This window comes from Canis lupus, chromosome 35 (genome assembly GCF_003254725.2).
Source record: "Canis lupus dingo isolate Sandy chromosome 35, ASM325472v2, whole genome shotgun sequence".
NCBI lineage: Eukaryota > Metazoa > Chordata > Mammalia > Carnivora > Canidae > Canis > Canis lupus.
The window spans coordinates 1,902,412-1,922,330 of record NC_064277.1 but is presented as its reverse complement, the minus strand read 5'-3'; the positions used below and the strand labels follow the sequence as shown (position 1 = coordinate 1,922,330).

Here is a 19,919-nt window from a genome sequence, read left to right as displayed (position 1 = left end):
GCTCTGTCTCTCGGACTTCCTCCCTCCCTCCCTCCCTCCCTCCCTCCCTCCCTCCGCTCCCTCCCTCCACCCCCACCGCGCCCTGCCCCCTCCGCGCCGCGCGCCGCCCCGGGGAGGGCGCGGGGCCGCGGCGCTCCTCCCCCCTCCGGGCCGCCGGCGGGCTCCGGCTCTTATCTCGCCCGCGCGCGCGCCCCCCCTCTCCAGGGGCCCCGGGCCTCCCGGCTCCGCCCGGGGCCACGTTCCCGCTCGCCTCCCCACCCGCTGCGGACGCGGGAGCGCAGCCGGCCCGCGCCTGCCCGGCACGACCCGCATCCCCGGCGGGACCCACCCGGGCGGGCGGCGGCCCCCCGCGCGCGCCCCTCCCCGGGGACCCTGCGCCCCGCTCCTCCCTGCGCGCCCGGGGCCCACGGGGCTGGCCGCCCGGCCTGCTCTGCTGCCCCCGCCCCCCGTGCCCGCACTGACACCGCCCGTCACCTCCACTTAGACAGGACGGCCCTGCGCGCCCGGGGGCCCCGCGCCCAAAGGTAAAGTGCAACCGCCTCTCCTTCCGACAGGGCCCGGGAGCTCCGCGGCGCGCCCCGCGCGGCCCAGCCGAGCCGCGGCCCGACAGGGGCGCACCCGGGGACACACCCGGGCGGGGGGCAGGGGAGGGGAGGCAGACAGAGAAACCCAGCCGAGGTTTAGAGACCCTGGAAACGCAGTCGAATGGGAAGGATTCGCGTTCGCGTCGGTTTCCACTTCCCTCCCGTTTCCACTTGATGTTTTGTAAGGAAAGGACAAGGGAAAAAAATGCAGGAAGGGGAGCTGCCAGGGCTGAAGGAGAGCGGGAGGACTGAGGTAGCGGTCGGTGTTGGTGTTCAGTCCCCAAGGGGTGGGTGTGTAACTGTCCCCAGACTTAGGTCCCCCTGCCCCCGCTCGGGTGTGGTCCCGCTGTGCGGATCTACCTTAGAACACTCCACCCGGTGCTGCTGATTCCTCCCCGAGTAAGAGAGGATGTGCCCTCCGGAGGAATCACTTCCAATGAGACCCGACAGTTAGTTATTGGATTACACGTGCAAGGAAATGTACTCTGACCGGGGACAGGGGCTGGAAGAGGGAGGAGGAGGGCCTGAGGCCTGGGAGCGGGCCGGGCCACACAGGGGCTGGTGCAGGAGGCCTACAGGGGACGCGAAGGGAGGCTGGGCTGCGCACACCTCTGCGTCTACTCTGACGGGACTAAGGTGCAACTGTGTGGGCTGGGGAGCCTGGGGGAGCAGTGGGAGGGGGGGAGCAAGAGGATCTGAGGTCCGTAGGGGATCCAGAGAAAGGCCAGAGAAAGAAGAGCCTTGCAACAGAACCAAGGCAGGGTTTGGGGGCGATGGCACTAGCTCTCTGTGCCCCTGGAGGTATCACACGGAGTATCTGCTCCCGGCTGAGTGTGCTGGGGAGGCTGTGGAAGCCCAGGGAGAGGGAGGAGTGGGAAGGGGGAGGCTGGGGGCTGGGCTGGGGCTGGCCCCAGACAGTGACCTGAAGTTGAGTGGAAGCAGGCTTTTTCCATCAAACCCTGCCTGGATACCACACACAGAGACCGAGTGTCAGTTTACTGCCCTGAGCCGGGCTCCTTTTCCCTAAGCTCCACAGTAATTAGACAAAGAAAACCTAAATTAGCTGAACAGGCGTCGACAGCTTCCTCCAGAGCACCCCTGGTACCTACATGGGAATGTGTCCGAAAATGGCTTGATTGTAGCCCAGAGTCAGCTAAGAAAACATGGCCAAAATGAACTCAGTTTACCGCTCATTTCCAATAGAAAAAAGAAACAAGTCAGTCTTTTCCGGATGGGATGTTTTGATTGAGTTGGGGTAGGGGCGTTTGCAGTTGCTTCTAACTTCTAACAATTTCTTTCTGAGTGACTTGGGGATGGGTCCCCATTTAGTTCAGGGTGTGTTTTTTTTTTTTCCTCTTACCCCCTTTGGTCATTTTACATGGGATGATTTAAATGTAAATAAGTAAATATAGGAGTATATAGAGTGGGCTCCCTAAAATCAGTGCTTGGGTTGTCTGAAAAAAATAAGTAAATCCAATAGAAGCTGCAGTGAGGAGGACAGATAGTAACTAAAAGGAGCCCCACCAACAGAGCCGTGTGTGTGTGTGTGTGTGTGTGTGTGTGTGTCTGTTTAGTGGGAAGAAAATTGGCCCAGGTGGAAGCATAAGGAAAAGGAAAGCAGTCGTCTCATTTGTAGGTGAGGGTTGGTGGACAGAAGATTTTTGGAAAATCTGGCAAGCACGTAAATATCCTTGTCACTGAAGTGTCCTGATGGTCCACACGTAGGAGTTCTATGTACATCGAATCCCAGGCCTCAAAAGTTTTTTTAGGACCCAGAGACTGAAGACTAAAAAGCACCAACCCTAAAATGCAAGGAAGGTTAGAATACCGGAGATTTTTAACGGCTCCCTTCCCTATCCAACCCAAGTGACAGCGGTATCCATTTCACCTACACTCTTCAAACGTGCGAGAAATCCCACCTGTGGTCTGCTGGGGGTCGCAGGAGGCTAGACATCCCGAGAAGGCAGTAGGCGTTGGGTCTTAGCTCCAGCCAGCAGCAGTTCTGTGGCCCTGAAGCCTGTTTCTCTCTGCAGGGGTCTAAACACTACCGTGCACTCCACAAAAATATGGAGGTGAAATGACAGTTATCTGGGCAGGAAGAGGCCCCCCATGTCAGGTTCTTTCTTGGAGACCCATTCTTGCCTGTTGGAAGTCCCCCTGACACAGACCCCCTAGGTCTAGAAATACTAAACCTCTGCATTTGTTCCTTACAGACTTCAGAGCTACAAGACTTTCCGCTCCTATCATGTCACCACCACGTGCTCTGAAAACAGTTCTCTCCCCTGAGCCAGAAGGAAGCCGGCTCGGGAGGACGAGAGGGCTGGCAAGTCACACCTGGGGAGGTGACAAAGCTGGCTGCCCTGGGGGGCCTGGGATGCCACACCAGGGACGCTGCCCCTCCCCGTGACTCTGTGTCAGTTGTGATCTGTCCAGGTCTTCCGGGCACGGGTCTTCTGCGGTAACAGACTGTGTCCAGTGCTTCGCCCCTGCCCCCTCCCCCAAATATCGAAATTTCTGTTTAGGAGACAGTTTAAAAGGAAAGTTGTCTCGGAAACAGTCTTGCTTAGGACCGGTCCCTCTCTCCGAGGTCCTTTCTTAGGATGGGGAGCCCTTCCCCGACTGGCTGTCATTGCTTTCTAAACGACAAAAAAACCCTGATTTGTTTTTTCTTTCACTGGAAGGCAAGGTGTGGTTCGTTAAAATGAAGGTAGACGCGCGCAGGCTGCTCCTTGCTTGGCCAGAAGCGCACAGCGTCGGGGGCAACCGGCCCCCCCACCCCCGCTCCGGCGCAGCGGAATGTAAACTTCGGGAAGATTCGGTTTCTCCGATTTTGTTTTGTAATCGGCGTTTTATTCTAGGAAATCTCTTCGTTATTGCGGTCGAAGTTTGATGTTCTTAGCATACTTCTCTGCTTCGCGGGTTCGACATGGACAGGCGCAGAGTAAACCAGGCGCAGAGGAACCCGGTCCCCGCGCATCCCTCCCGCCCCGAGCATCCCTCCCGCCCCCCCTCGGGAGCTGACCGCCGCCGGCCCCCCCTGCCCTGGCTGCAAAACCCGCGCGTGTCGAGGACTCTCGGCTCCCGTGAGGCCTTCCTAGGAGGGGAGCGTCGGCGTGTCTGGGGACCAAGGGCGGCCTGGAGCCTGCGCGCCCGGAGGCCCCTCAAACCACTTCAACTTCTGATAGAAAATCCGGCCGGCAGGGGGGAGGCCGGGAGAGAGGCCAGGGGGGATATCACATCCTTGCCCCTGTCTGCTCTTCCTCTTCTGCCCAGAAATCCCCCGACCTGCGGGTCTGAACACCAGCCCCCGACTCCAAGTGTGTATTTGGATAGATTTTTTTGCTCCCCCCACACACACGCCTGTCCCGGGCAGGGCTCTCTTCGCAGCCACCCTCCCGCGGAGGCTCCCCCTGGCCGGGGCCTGGCGCTGGGTATGACTGGGTGCCTCGCTAGGCCTGCCCGGAGGTGCTTGGAGCAAGGAAGAAGGGATCCAGTCCTGCAGAGCCCCGCGTAGAGACTGCGCCTCCACCTACTTCTGCACATCGTCGCCGACCTCCTCGCCCTGGTGCCCTGCGGGCGGGAGATGCGACTTTGGGATGCTCCCGGGAGCAAGGCCGTGTGCCCGCAGGCCCTGCCCCGGTGCGGGCCTAGAGGGCCCAGGCAGGCCACCGACCTCTTGCATCCACAGCCTGCCGCCTTTATGGGTGGGACTTGCAAGAGGGGCTCCGTGCCGCGGATGGCATTGCTCCTAAAAGGCAGCCCTGATGCCTGCCAGGAGGAGAGAAAGGGGTAGTGCTGGAAAAGACCGCGAGTGCGTTCCCCAAGGGGCAGGAATGGGTGGGCTCCTGGCAGCGCAGTAAATGGGAAAAGACTGTACCCCACATTCCCACCCTTGGGAGAAAAGAGGTGGAAATAAACGTGGGTGCTGGTGGCCCTCTGCGCATCGATTTGGCACCCACTCCTGCTGCTGGGAGGGAAGCCCCCCTCCCTCCCATGAGATAGAAACCGGTGGAACCAGGGCAGGAGCTCGGCCTCTTCCCCTGCACCCACCCCGGTTGCCTGGGAGGCCTCGCCCACTGCTTCTGCCCATCTACCCAGGCCCTGGAGGAGGGGGGCGGGCTGGAGCTGTGGGCCCACCAGGGCGACACCCTTGGGCTGGGAGGGCTTAGCTCAGGCCTAGCAGAGGAGGGTGCGCCCCAGGCTGGCGGGCTGCACCGGCCAGACGCACCCCGAACGCCCCCCCGACGGAGGAACGACTGGGATGGGCCCTCTTGGGTCCATGGGCGGGGGCGCCCTGGAGCTCCCAACCCAGACGGGGTCGGCTTCATCTCCTTTCCGCTTACCCTCCCTTACCCCCAAATAAGTAACCCGGAGGGCAGCGAGCCCCGCGGGGCGCCGGGCCTTGCCCGAGGAGCCGGGAGGGATGGACTTCCTGGAGCATCAAAACTCCCCTCCTGTCCTCCCTGCTGGGCTCAGGATATGGGGCGCTTGCTTCTCTTCAGAAAAGGAAACGTAGCTCTTCCAAAAATATAAATCAGCGCTGACGTCCAAATATTTCTTTTGTCCTCCAGCATCCTCTGTGAGGATAAATAAAACGTGCTCGGCGCCCGGAGCCCGACTGGGGACCTCGGGCGCCCAGACGCCGCCTTGGAGGAGCTACTTTTCGGGAGCCCTCCCTCTCAGCCTCTCATCCGTCCCCCAGCACCCCCACCCCTCCTCCAGGCCTGCGGGCGGTCTGTGCTCTGGGAGGCGACGGGACCCTGGGTAGGGAGGGGGGCAGCTCTAGGCCACGGAGGGCGAAGGGCCCCCAAGGCTGTCGTGAGGGGACAGCCAGTGGTTGTCGGTGCCGGGACAGGGGAGGGGACCCTGCGAGCAGGAGAGGGGCTCTCGGGGCCAGCGGAGGCCGCCTGCAGTCCTCCAAAGAGGCCCAGAAGCCGCCTCTGCAAGCTGGCCTTCCCAAGGAGCTAGCCGCCAGGTTCCCCACGGGCGTCCCCAACCCCAGGACGCCTCCTCTTAGAGGGGACCCCAGAGGAGCCGTGTATGGGGCCTCCACGACCCTGCATGGGGTATCTCGGGAGACTGCTGCCCAGGACAAAGAATGGGGCTTTTCAGCGTCAGAGGCTGTGGCCTGTCCTTGGCCTGGTCCAAGTGTTGACCTCCTGAGACCCTCGGGATGGCTTGGGCCGCGTCCTCTGCCCGGCGCCTCCGTCCGCCCTGCAGTTTGGGAGACGGACTGATGGATTCTCGCAGGGGCCTGGAGAAGGCTGGAGCAGCAGGAGGGCCGCTGGTGCCTCTGCGCCCCTGCTTCCCCTCCTGCTCCCCTACCCCCGGGAGGGGGAGCCCACCAGCCTTTCTCCTGCCAGCCCTCCCGCCCCCCAGTGAATCCCCCCGCGGCCTCCAAGCCTAAAGTGCTTCCGTGGCCGGGGTCCAGGCAAGAAGCAAGCCCCACCTGCCCGGCGCTGACCTGCGCGCCTTCCCCGCTGCCCTTCCCCTGCGCGAGCTCCCTCCCGGCCCCGCTTCCTCGGGCTGCGCGGTGGGGGCCCCGCCCGGCCACCCCTCGCCTCTCCAGGGGGGTCTTTATTGATGAGCTGCCTCCAAGCGCCCCGCCCAGGGCGTCCCAGAAGGGTTTAGACAATCCATCACCCAGCACTTCAGGAATGCTTCCTCCCTTTCAAACACCATCCTCGCACACCAGGCGGGCCGGGCGGGAGGGGCGCGCCCCGGAGAAGAAAGCAGCCGGACAGGCCGCGTCAGGCCATCCCGCAGCCTCTCGGAATCAGGGACTCGCGCCAAAAACCTCTGCGGATGCTGAGCGCGGCCCGCGTGGCCCCGTCCTCCGCCCTGCGCTTGGCCTCCCTGCAGGACCCCCGCCCCGGCCTGCCCGCCGGCTGGTGCGTGCGGGGGAGCCAGCGGCCTCGCCCGGGGCGGCGGGACCTGCTGTCGGGGGCTCCGGGAAGGCCGCGCACGCAGGCGGGGAACCCCGACCTCGCCCGCCCGGCTCCCGGGGCCCGCGCCCGAGAGGCCCGACTCCCTCCCGCTTCCGCTGGGTGGCGCCCGGCTCTCGGGAATCGCAGGCCGCCCGCAGCCCCGCCCGCCCCCGCTCCACCTGTCGGGGTTCCTGACGCCGCCGCCGGCCCGCACCGCAGCCCTGCAGCCCGCAGCTCAGCAGCCCCGCAGCCCTGCAGCACCGCAGCCCGGCACCCCGCAACCCCACAGCCCTGCTCCCTGCAGCCCTGCAGCTCAGCAGCCCCGCAGCCCTGCACCCTGCAACTCAGCAGCTCAGCAGCCCTGCAGCCCCGCAACCCTGCACCCTGCAGCCCTGAAGCTCCACAGCCCCGCTAACCCCACAGCCCTGCACCCTGCAGCTCAGCAGCTCTGCAGCTCAGCAGCCCTGCAGCCCGCAACCCCGCAGCCCTGCTCTCTGCAGCCCCGCAGCTCAGCAGCCCCGCAGCCCTGCACCCTGCAACTCAGCAGCTCTGCAGCTCAGCAGCCCCGCAACCCCGCAGTCCTGCAGCTCCACAGCACCGCTAACCCCGCAGCCCCGCAGCCCTGCACCTCACAGCCCTGCAGCTCCGCTAACCCCGCAGTCCCACATCTCAGCATCCCAGCAGCCCCACAGCCCTGAGGTCCCGCAGCTCAGCAGCTCCACAGCCCCGCAGCTCAGCAGCCCCGCAGCCCCGCAGCTCAGCAGCCCCATAGCTCAGCATCTCAGCAGCCCTGCAGCCCTGCAGCTCAGCAGCTCAGCAGCCCCGCAGCCCTGCAGCTCAACAGCCCCACAGCTCAGCAGCCCTGCAGCCCCGCAACCCGGCAGCCCTGCAGCTCCGCAGCCCCGCTAACCTCGCAGCCCCGCAGCCCCGCACCCCGCAGTCCCGCATCTCAGCAGCCCAGCAGCCCCACAGCCCTGAGGTCCCGCAGCTACGCTGCCTGGCAGCTAAGCAACCCCGCAGCCCTGCAGTCCCACAGCTAAGCAGCTCCATAGCTCAGCATCTCAGCAGCCCCGCAGCTCCGAGGCCCTGCAGCTCAGCAGCCCCGCATCTCAGCAGCCCCGCGGCCCTGCAGCCCCGCAGCTCAACAGGCCCGAGGCCCCGCGGCCCCGCGGCCCACACCCCAGGTTCTTTCAGAAATTATCGCTTACCCGGTACTGGGCACTGGGTCGGCCACCTGAGGGGCACACTGTGCTGTTCCTATCCCCCACCCGTCAACACTTAAGAAAACAAGGTGCACACTGGGCGCTCGTCTATTGCAGTGCACGCTCTCCGTTGCAAACACGCTAACACCGCGCTGAAGAAATTCAGAACTCAGTTCAATTATTGTGATTTTTTGAAGCAAGGGACAGAGGGGGGGTCTTCATGGGTGAGTTCCCACGCGGCGCTCTTGGGAAGCCAGTTCTCAGGGGGGTGCAGCAAGGTGCCCGGAGAAGGCGCTCTCCTGGCCGCAGACAGGCTCCTAGACCTCTGGCTCGCCTGCTCCAGCGCCGCAGGACCACAACCTTTCGCTTTTGTTATTTCTCACTGCTTTTGACTGAAGGAAGCCAAGCCGCTTCCTAAATTTGTGCTGGTGAAAGTCTGCAAAATAAAGAGAACTTTGGAGGTCCGTTTAGGGAAGGCTGCATAGGAGGGGAAGGGGATGAGCAGGGCAGGGGTGGACTTGGGTTGAGAAGGCCAGAGGCACTAGATTGAGAACCTGAGACCAAGTCAACCACTGGCCTTCCTCTGCCCTATGGTATCAGAAAGAACAGGGGTTTTTTTTTGTTGTTGTTTGTTTTTTTTTCTTTTAGGAAATATGGCATTCTGCAACTGCAACTGACTTGTATTTTAAAGACTTTAAAAATTAGATTTATTGAGACATAATTTCTATACAATAAAGCACATCCATTTATATGAAAAAAGTTGAGGTCTTCTTTTTCTCTTGAAAATTTCTCATGAAATTTTCTCATGAAAATTTTCATAGTACAGAGAAGTTATACAATAAGCCTTCTCTTCAATACCCCTCACCTGCATTTAACAATGATCAAGATTTTGACATCCTTGCTCCATTTTTATTTTCTCTTTCTATTTTCATCTCTTGCTGAAATATTATAGGGCAAATCCAGACATTGAGCTTTAAGAGTGCAACTATTACTCCCTAACACACCCACCAGCTCTAGCCCTCTCATACCTAAAATGACATTTTGGTGCAGACAAGCACACTTCCTTGGGGAGATTTGAAATAGGGCAGGAACATTGTCCTGGATGTGTATCTTACAAACAGAACCCTCCATCCTGCTACTCTGTCCACTCAAGTGACTTGCAGCCCTCTCGGCTTTCTCCTGGCTGCTGGAACTGCCAAGAAGTTGACAAACTCTCCCTCCTGCAGTCTCGCTGGGGCTGGGTGTGTGCTTTAGCAGTAAGCTGTGAAAAGGGGTGCAGCCATTCGTTCAGCGGCCAGAGTTAACCCTACACTGTCTCCATCCATGCACATCAGGTCACGCATGCAGTATTAAATTTATTGCAAAATCACACGTAGCCTTTAAATATATCTGTTCCTCTGTATGTGTGTGTATGTTTATCCATGTGGGCCATGTAGTAGTTTCTGAGTCATTTACTCAGACAGTGCCTAGTGAGGGAAGAGTTTTTCATACTGTTTGGAAGGGCCCGTGAGAAGGTTTTGGACTCTCCTGGAGGACAAAAGAGGTCCTGAGAGGTGGACCAGGTGGCATTGGTTTGCCTGTATCTCCAACCTCCAGTCCACACACTAAGACTTTGTACAAAGATTTCAGAAATATTTCCTATAGATTTTTTTTCTGTCCCCCCCCCCAAGTAATACGTGTTAGCTTTGTTCTTAGCATTTCCCCTCACCCTCAGGGCAACCCTAAGCAGATGAATCGTGGTGTGGAGATCTTAGTAGCCTCAGATTTTGACAACTGCACAATTGCACCTGGTCCTGATGACCTTGAGTAAGTATTAGAGCTTCAATTCCTACTTTTTTTTGGTAAAATGGAAGTAATATTAAAAATTTAAAAACAATGCCTCTCCTTGCGATGATCATAAAGATGAAATGAAACTTGTAGAAGTACTAACATTGTGACCTATACACTTGTATCCTGTTCTTTCTTGTTGGCCCAATGCAGCAAAAGCACCTTTTGGTTTTAAGGTACTTCTGTAAGTTTTATGCGGACTCGGGACCTTTCTTTCCGCGGGCAATCTTTTCAATGCTTGTTTGGCTTTGTCCCTAATAAGGAAATGATGGTGGGCCCATTGCCTACAGGTTCAAGTCTGCAACCCTCTGCGGGCTGGGGGCTCGGGTCTGGGGCAGGCGCAGGCTGCGGGGGGCGCTGGGTGGCTCCGCAGGAAGGGAGAGTAATGCGGGGGTGGGGAGGTGGGGGGCCGGTTCCCGGAGGCTAGATCGCGCAGCTGCTGCGGGCATCCGGCTGGTTCGCAGCACCCGGGCCTGGACGCACGCCCTGCAGTGTGCGGGGGGGGGGGGGGGGGGGGGGGGGGGTCAAGGCCGGTGGCCGAAGCCCAAAAAGCCCGGCTCGGTGACCAGGCGCGGGGTGCGTGTGCGGTCCAGGCCCCGCGGGGTAGGGGCCCGAGCCTGGGGCCCAGCGCCCGCCTGACCCCGTTAGGCCAGCGGATGGTTGACTCACCGGGGGGTCGGGCCACCGACAGCTGATTTGCACTGGAAACCTGCGCGATCCCATATGGAAAAGCAGGAACGTGCGGAGGAGACACTTGCCTGCGCGCTGCTGCTTGAGCTGCAAAGGCGCCGGGGACCTGGGCCGCCGCAGAGCAGCCCCCGCCGCCTGCTTGCTTTGGGTGGAGATTCCCTGGGCCTGTGCAACAGGCTTGCGGGAGGCGGGGAGGCGGCCAGGGGGTCCCCAGCTCTCCCTTGGCCCCAGGTGGCAGGGCCAGGGCGCCGCACCCCGACTCCGCCCCGCGGGGCTCCCGAAGCTCCGACTCGGGAAATGCGCCCTGCCCCTGGAGACACCGGGTCCGAGACGCTTTCCGCGCGTGGAGTGTTCTGCCGTGGATCTCCTGGCCCGGGCGCCCCGCGCGCTGGTTGCCTGGCCCTGAGCAAGGCGCTTCCCTGTTCCCGACGTCAGTGCTGTCATGCCTGTGGTTGGGATCCTGACCCTAGCGGGCCGACGGCCTCGCAGTGCGGGGTGAAGGATGCAGGCTGCGCCCGCCCTGGCCCAGGCCCTCGGACGCGGTACCCCGGTGGCTCAGCGCGGCCGGACCGCTCGGGGTGCAGGGCCTGCGGGGCGGGGCGGGGACCGGGGTGGCTTGGGGGCGCGGGGCGCGGGGATGCGGGGGGAGCCCACACAGCTTTCCAGGTGGCTGCGACCCCGGGGAGTGGGGAGCTCCGCGGAGGGGTGGCTTGGGGACGCGGGGCAGGGATGGGGGGAGCGCACAGAGCGGAGGGGTGCCTCGGGGGTGCGGGCACGGCTTTCCAGGGGGCTGCGACGGGGGTGGGGGGTCCGCGGCGCGGGGCAGGGATGCGGGGCGCAGGATGCGGGGGGAGCACACAGAGCGGTTCCAGGGGGGAAGGGGGCTCCGTGGCGGGGTGGCTCCTGGACGCGGGGCAGGGATGCAGGGCGCAGGGATGCGGGGGAAGTGCACAGAGCGGTTCCAGGGGGCTGCGACCCCGGGGGGGCGGGTAGGGTCCGGGGTGGCTCACGGGCGCGTGGACGCGGGGGGAGCGCGCACAGCTTTCCAGGTGGCTGCGACACCGGGGGGAGGGGTCCACGGCGGGGTGGCTGGGGGGGGGGCGCCGGGCAGGGATGCGGGGCGCAGGGATGCGGGGGAGCGCACAGAGCGGTTCCAGGGGCTGCGACCCCGGGGTGGAGGGGGGCGTCCGCGGCGGGGTGACACGGACTTGGGGAGCGCGCACGGCCGCAGCCACGACCCGTGTCCAAATGGCGCTGGGAAGGGGCAGGCGACCCCCGGCCTAGCGGGGCTGTGGGCTCCGGTGGGCGCGGAGCCTCCCGCAGGGCAGCCCGGGGAGCAGGGCGGGCGCGGGGGCGGCAGGTGCGCAGCCTCCAAGGAGAGGAAAGCGCAAGGGCAGGGCGGGAGCAAGGCGGAGGCCGAGGCTTGAGGGGCCCCCGCGCTCGCAGGCTTCTGGAGGGGGCCGGGCCGGGACCTCCGCAGCCCCCGGCAGGTGAGGCTAGGCCGCGCCCCGCTGTGCGTCCTCCCCGAGTAGAAACCCCGAAGCCCTTTAACAGCCAGTTAAACAAATCGTTCACAGAAGCCCTTACTCTTTAAACGACCTGCTGCAAAATAGGTTTCCTTTCCTCTGGTTCTTTCCCTTCCTTCCTTGCATTACTGGTTTGGGCAGCCAATGTTGCGCCTCCCGGTTGGTGGCCAGAGTGTCCTTGTATGTGATTTTGCTGTCTAATCGCCAGGATCCACAGGACTTTCCCTATCAGCATGGATCTAGGGTAGAGTCAGAATTTTATCTCCCCAATCGGAGGGATAATATATTTTTGGAAAAAGCGACTGTGCCTTTTGTTTGGCTCTTGCTGGCTGTGGGCTAGGCCCCGCAGTCACTAGTGGGGTGTCCCTGCTCAGAAAGCCTAATGAGAGACGCAGCTGTGACTAGCTCTTGGCTTTGAAAAAAGACTGGCCTACTTGGCGAGTCAGATATCACCTATTTACGTGTCAAGCCTCTGGAGTTAAAATGTTCAGAATTTGGAAAACTGTGGGTTTTCATTTGTCAACTTTTCATTCAACGCAAAAGGGGGCTCAGTTTTTTTTTTTTTTCTTTCTCCATCGAAAGGAAAAGCTGTTTGAAGACAGGAAAATTTTAAACTAAACCTCCAGGGCCCATGTCACGGAACAAAATGGGTGTGGAAAGTAAAACGGGCCAACAGGCCAGACAGGGTTTTGGGAGGGAGCCTGGGAGAGGCAGGACGATTAGGCCTTTTGGACAGTGATGCCCCGCTGAGTAGGGTGACGCTGCGTTTGTTGACCTGTGCTGGTGCAAAGTACAGGGGTAGGCAGTGACAGATTCTCTTAGGGGCGCTTTCCATCTGGGACAATAGGCTAAATATCCCCCGCCTCTGGTTGTTCTGTGTAGATGGAGGGTGTAGGCACGAGGCTGAGGCTGAGGGAATTGGCCCTGCTGAGCTCAGCAAAAATGGAATTTAAGGAACTCGTTTTGTGGATTCTATCCCTAAACACTTCCGCAGTTGGAGGGCTCTCAGAAAAGGGCTGAGCCTGAAGTCTTCTCCACTATAAATCAGTTACAAAAAATGTACTTGAATTGGTGCGCATTTTATGAGCTAGACTTAACAAAAGGGACAGAAACGTAGATGCATATAGCAGGTAAGTATGATGAGAATTTGTGTGTGTGGTTGTGATGTTTTTTTTTTTTTTGGCTTTTCATTTTCTGACGTTATGGATTATGTGTAGATCCATAGTAATGTGAGAATAATACGTAATTTTGAGTTCTTGAATTCATTTTAATGTATTCCTTTTCCCTTTCTGACTAGGAAATTGTTTCAAGATCAAGGTTGATTGATATCTGGACTTTAGATATTTCTACAAAGTGAAGACCAGAGTTGGGTAGTAGAGGTATCACCCCTTAAAAATATTTTTCCTGGCCTATGTTACTTATTCATTTTCTTTATTTTTTATTTCCTTTTCTTATACAATGACTTAGTGCAATTTAGTTTCATACCTGGACTTAGAAGTGGAATTTCAGTTGACAAGAGTGGAATAAATCATGTTACTCAAATAATGTGGGGAATTTCATTTGCATCATTATAGTTACCTTCATGGCATCTACTTCTTACTGCTTTAATACTACTTTAAGAAAAGGATTAAACTTTGAAAATGTAAATGATTTTAGAATATTCCAAGTTTCACTTTTAGTTTTTGTGCGATAACTTACATTGTATTTGCTTATGATTTACCTTGTCTTTTTTTAGAGAACTTGAACAATTTAGTGAAAGTCTATTAGCCTTCCCATTAATCCTCTAAAGAGAGAGGTAAACACATCTTTTCTCTTTGAAAGTATAAAAATGGAGTCTTTGGAAGATTAAAAGTAAACCCTAAGGACAATCCAGTTTGACACTTTCATTAATTACCGGGAGCCTCAAAAGAAAGCAGTGTGTCAGGGAATGGTACAAAAATGTACTGAAAGAATCCTTACTATATCTGGAGAACTTTCCAGATATATGTTTCTTGGGCAGCCCGGGTGGCTCAGCGGTTTAGCACCACCTTCAGCCCAGGGCGTGATCCTGGGTCCCTGGATGAGTCGTGCATTGGGCTCCCTGCATGGAGCCTGCTTCTCCCTCTGCCTGTGTCTCTGCCTCTCTCTCTCTGTGTCTCTCATGGATAAATAAATAAAATCTTAAAAAAAAAAAAGATACATGTTTCTTTGGTTTGCCTGGCATCTTTTCCTTCCTTTTGTTGGTGACAACATCTCCGTATCCTTAAGTGTATCCTCCCACTCACTGTCATGCTGGTATAGTCACGCTGTTATGACACCCCCAGATGTGGGGTGGGCATGTGACCTAAGCCTGTCTATACCACACATCCTTTGGCCCTTGTGGTTGTCCAAGCACAGGCAACTCAACCTCGGTCACTTAGTATCCTCTGGGATTGCCCATAAAGATAAAAAGGAGGCTTACTCTTTTCTCTCCTGGATCAGGAATCCTAAGGATACATCCTTGGAGTTTTTTGTGACCATCTTGTCACTTCCCTGGCTCCTTGATGGGAAGCCTACTTACAAGAGAAGAGAACTAGAACCAGCCCCCGAAGGAAGCAAAGGAGATAGAGTATGGGCTAACAACACTGCTGGAAGCTGGGAGCTGCCCAGGCCCTGGGAGTCTCTTTTAATCAGCCAATTCCTCTCTTCCACAAACTTTTTCTTTCTTTCTTTTTTTAAAGATTTTATTTATTTATTCATGAGAGACAACAGAGCGAGAGGCAGAGACACAGGCAGAGGGAGAAGCAGGCTCCCTGTGGGGAGCCCGACATGGGACTTGATCTGAGCCAAAGGCAGATGCTCAACCACTGAGCCATCCAGGCGCCCCCACAAACTACTTTCAAGTGCTATTCTGTCCTGGGCACCGCACTAGATGCTGGGGAAACATTCAGGGGAAGACAAAGTCTTTGCTTTCAAAACTTAAGTTTGAGGGATGGATTGACAACTAAGTATACAAAAAACCCTTTCAGACAAAAGAAAATGGTATGAAGACAGACCATTACCAAGTTAGTACATAGATGAGAAACTTGCTGATGGTCATGTAAAAGAGGAAAATAGCCCTTCTAGGGTAAATAATCTTTACCCTTCTAGGTTCTGTGGCTGAGGCCACTCCCCTCCCTATGATAAAAGACAGACTGAGAGAAGAAAAAACAAACAAAAAACCAATGACATATATGCCTCTTGTATACATGGGAGAGACCTAGGAAAACTGAGCAGCTCCCTGAAATGGTCCCAGCCGCCACTTTAACTATCATCTAAAGCTAAAAGCAAAAAAAAAAAAAAAAAAAAAAAGATTTTGAGGGAGGTTGGAGCCAGTTGTGGGAGATCATCAGGGGAAGCACAGTAAACAAGGATAAGTTTGTCATGCAGATTTAAATAGGCACTTCCTCCAATGCTAAGAGTTTCTTGAGATTTAAGTCCTACTCTCCCCCATAGGAGAGGGGAGCACTTACAAATGGAGATTTCCCTTATAAATGCAAATGTCCCTTACAAAGGGTGACTTGTGCTCAGTTTTCAGAGCTTTTCCTGAATCTGTTACTTTTCTTTTTGTTTTTAAGATTTATTTATTTATTTATTTGAGATAAAGAGAGAGATGGGGTGGGGGGGAGGGCAGAGGGAGAGGGAGAGAGAAACTAAAGCAGACTCAGCTCTGAGCGTGGAGCCCTACTCAAGGCCTGAACTCACAACCCCAAGATCAGACCTGAGCTGAACCAAGAGTCAGACACTTTAATTAACTGTGCCACCCAGGCACCCTTGTGTCTGCTGTTTCTTAAAAATAATCAGGTCAACTTAATCCTTATGTCAAAGTGGCATATTTTGGGGTGGTTTATGCTTCTCTTCAGTAATGCATGATGATAATGTAACTGGGAGGTGCAATAGAGAAATGGGTGTTGGGGGTCACTCAGAAGAGCCCTCCCTAGGGTGAGATGGATCTGAGACTTGATAACTGAAAGCAGCCAGCTATAGGAAGATCTGGGTCAATTTAACAGAAGGCATAAAGTCCCCAAGGAATGATCTTGGGACATTTGAAGGATTTCAAGAGGACCAGGGTGCCTGAACTGACATTCTTGACTCTAGGTGCCAGATGTTCAGAATGAGAGAGACAGTGCTAATAGATAGTGATCAGGTTTGACACCTGGGCTCTTCTTTCTTAGGTATTCACCCCTGCAAACACCTACCATTCTGTTAGTGGCCATATGACATTGCCACAGACATTTTACAATACGGCATGATAACAGCCACGTGACTTTCTTCAGTTTTCCATGAGGCACTCCTGTTTTAGTGACATATGTTTATAGATATGCCAATTGTTCTCATTTTAACCACAGAGTCACATGAATCCTAAACTCAGTAGGCACTGAAGTCTGACGTCAGGATTAGTATAGGTACATGACAGAGTGGAAGAAATTCTTGTTGAGCTCAGCACTGTTCAAATGATGGCAGGTCATGCATGCAGGACTGGAACTGAGAATGCTGGAGGAAGACCTGTGTAGGGTCAAGGGGAGTTGGGCCCTGGTTAAGAGGATGAAGATGACACTCATGATAAAAAGATGACGGAGTGAGGAGCATTTGGCTTAAAAAAGCTGAAGAGGGATTTTACTTGTGGTCTTCAGGTGAAACTTTCATTGAAAATCAAAAGTGGGGTGTGCCCGGGAGGATCAAGAGTTTAGCATCTGCCTTCAGCTCAGGTCATGATCCCAGGGTCCTGGGATTGAGCCCTGCATCAGCCTCTCTGCTCAGTGGGGAGCCTGCTTCTCCCTCTCCCTCTGCTGCCACTTCCCCTGCTTGTGTGCCCTCTCTTGTCAAATAAATAAATGAAATGTTAAAAAAATAAGAAGATAAAAAGTGGTTGATTGAGTTTTTAATCTATAGTGAAAGGAAACCAAGAATGGTATCAATTAGGATGGTTTAGGCTGCAAGGAAGAGAAATCCTTACCGATACACTAATCGTATTATCTCATGTACCTGGGAGTCTCAGTGTAGGGCAGGTTTGGGAGCTGGTTGTGTTAGTAGCTCAATCATATCAACTCAATGATCTATTTTTCTACTCTGCCAGCCACAGAATCCGCTTCATCCTAACTTGTTTATGTTTTGGTTGGAAGATAGCATCAGCTGCTGCTGTATGTAGGCTTTGCTGTTTGCATTCAGAAGAATATGTATGTATATATATTCTTTATATAAAAAGAATTCTTTATATATATAAATATAAAGTCTATAACTATCTATCTATCTATCTATCTGTCTATCTATATATATATATAAAGTCTTCTCTTCCAACAATGAAATGAAAGTGCTCCTTTCTTCATCTTTTAGGGCCAGTGTAGAGCCTGTGTATCTCTCTGGATCAGGAACAGTGCCCAGCAGAATGTCATTCATGGGGCATGTAAGCCAGTCATAGGCAAATACCATGGGGTTGATTGGGGCTACTTAGGCTACCTCTCTGGAGACCTAAATTACATGGTCTCATGGGTCTCACATGTGTCAGGAGATTAAGAAATGAAATATGGATTCTTTATGAAAGAAGGAAGGGGAAATGCATATAGAATAGAAAGTATACCTTTAGGCTAAGTATAAGGAAGAGTAATCTAATATAGATGATTTTAAATATTAGGAAAATGTAGCATGAAAAGATATGAAATCTCTTAAAAATTATAGTGTTCTATTTGTCTGAAACTATATCTCTGATCCAGTCTGAGTGTGGAGGCATGGTGGGGTAGGAGCATTTCCATTTTAGAGTTAACTGAGATGCTGCTCAGGAATTTGAGAGTGTCACCTCAGGGGTTTGGATGTAGTATTTAAGAATGAGGTGTATGGCACTCTATTTTTAAACAGTGATTCATATGTATGTAGTGTGGCCTGTCAGCTGAGCTCTATTTGGAAACTATTGATAATGAATACAAAATAAAAATATATATATATTTTTAAGTACATAAGGAACATTCACAAAAATTGACCATGTTCTAGGCCACAAAGGAAGTCTCAAAAAATTCCAAAGAATTAGCATCCTATGAACCATATTCACTTACTGAAACACAATAAGTTTAGGTGTCCTTTATAACAAGGACATAGAAAGGATAATCTAAAAAACACATTTGGGAGTGTATTTTTCAAAGTATGAAATAATGATGGAATTAGAAAGCTTATCAGAAGGGAAATCATGAAATACTGAGAGCTGATGACCAAGAAAGCACTCTACCCTGAAGTGCAGGTAAAGCATTACCTAAAGGGAAATTTATAGCTTTAAAACTAATTATCAGAAATTAAGAAAGATTGAGAGAAAAAAAAAGATTGAGAGCAAGGAAGCTAATGATTTAACTCAAGAAGCTAGAATAAAAATAGTAAGGCAAGCTAAAGAAACAATGCATTAGTCTGAATTCTTATGTAGAAACAACTGAGTTCACACTGGCTAGATTTAGCAGAAAATACACTTATTAAGGGGTGTTTAGAGATACTGATTTGGGAGGAGAGTTAGTTTTGGATGCCTCTGGTGCTGCATCACGAGAATAAAATTGAACCCCACCAGAAAATAGCCATGCAAAGACCCTTACGTGCTTACCACCACCCCTGGGCACCATTAATACCTACCATGGGACTTTAGGGTCTTCTTGACTAATTAATGCCCCTGAGGCCACCCTGGCCTGAGAGGAGTTTCTACATTCCATGCATGGCACCTGGTTTCTTGTATTACTCTCTCTCAAACCCAACTCTCACATGAGTGAGTCTGATGGGCAAAATCGAATTCTCAGGTATGAAGCCTAAGGGTGGCTGGGAAGGTGAGTTTCTGGCTTGCACCTTGGGACATAGAACTCATCAGGTGGGAAACTCCGAAGAGATGGGTTTGAGCAGGTGCATGGCAGATACTTTCTGTATTCAAGAAGGAAGGAAATCATAAAGCTAATGGCAGAAACCAATGGATAACCACCATCTGGAATATTGAGATCGTTTACAGGATCAAAAGATGCTTCTCTGAAAACAGTAGGATAGACACTCCTCTGATAAGACTTCGAAAAACATTGATGTCACGCACTCATTCTTTCCCATTGTCTTTCTCCTCTCACTTGTGTATACGCATGCACGCACAGATACACACGCACATACCTCTTGCCAGGAAAGAGCTAAAGGGTTATAACTTATAAACTTACAATTCTTCACTAACTCAAGGTGCAGAGTCTTGAGAGACAGACAATGATTGGAGGGGTCTGACTCAGATGGCTGTCCCTGTCAGATGGCTGCTGGGGAGAAGAGAGCTTCTGGCCCCCTTCATGTCTGGATTGATAGGCAAGCTCCCAGTAGGACTACACACAATAGGAAATATCTCACAAGGGCGGCCAGCAAATAACAAATATCTAGTACTTGCAATGTGACTTATTTTGTTAGTATCCTATTGATAGGCATTTGTATTTTTTTTTTAATTTTTTATTGGAGTTCAATTTGCCAACATATAGCATATCACCCAGAGGCATTTGTATTTTTTCCAGAATTTCATTATTATAAAAACCTCAGCAAATATCTTTGTCATAATTTTTCTCCCAGAAGTGAAATTACTGGACAAAAAAATATGAATAATTTTAAGGCTCTTGATTAAGCTCTCAGGTTACTTTCTTTAATGGTTGTAACAAGTTATAGCCTCACCTGATAAGGGAGGGTCCATCTCACTGCATCTTTGCTAGCTTTGATTATTCCATAACAGAGGTGGTATCTCATGGTTGTTTTAATTAGAATTTTAAAATATGTATGAGGGTAAACAATTTTACATATATTGTTTGAACTAATAAGAACAGCATTTTGCAAGGTAGACATCATGATATCCCTTTTATAGATGAGAAAACAAGTTCAAGAAAGATAAAGGAATCTCCCCTCAATCCTTCAGTCAGTCAGTAGAGGATGTAGGATTCACACCTATTTTTTCTTTTTGACTCTAAAGTCTTCATTCTTCTTTTTTTTTTTTTTTTTAAAGTAATCTCTACACCCAATGTGGGGCTTGAACTCATGACCCCAAGATCAAGAGTCACATGCTCTTCTGACTGAGCTAGGCAGGTACCCTTAAAACCTTCACTCTTGGGAAGCCTGGGTGGCTCAGCAGTTGGTTGCCTGCCTTTGGCTCAGGTTGTGATCCTGGGATCCAGGATCGAGTCCCACATTGGG

General features: G+C 53.7%; 1 long non-coding RNA gene across 1 annotated transcript; it reads left to right on the top strand.

The window, feature by feature from the left end:
• The first annotated feature begins 155 nt into the window (after window positions 1-155).
• On the top strand, window positions 156-4,517 carry LOC112659459 (uncharacterized). Its single transcript, XR_003136340.3, has 2 exons — window positions 156-524; window positions 2,798-4,517. It is a non-coding gene; the product is annotated as an uncharacterized LOC112659459 (long non-coding RNA).
• Window positions 4,518-19,919: the final 15,402 nt, after the last annotated feature.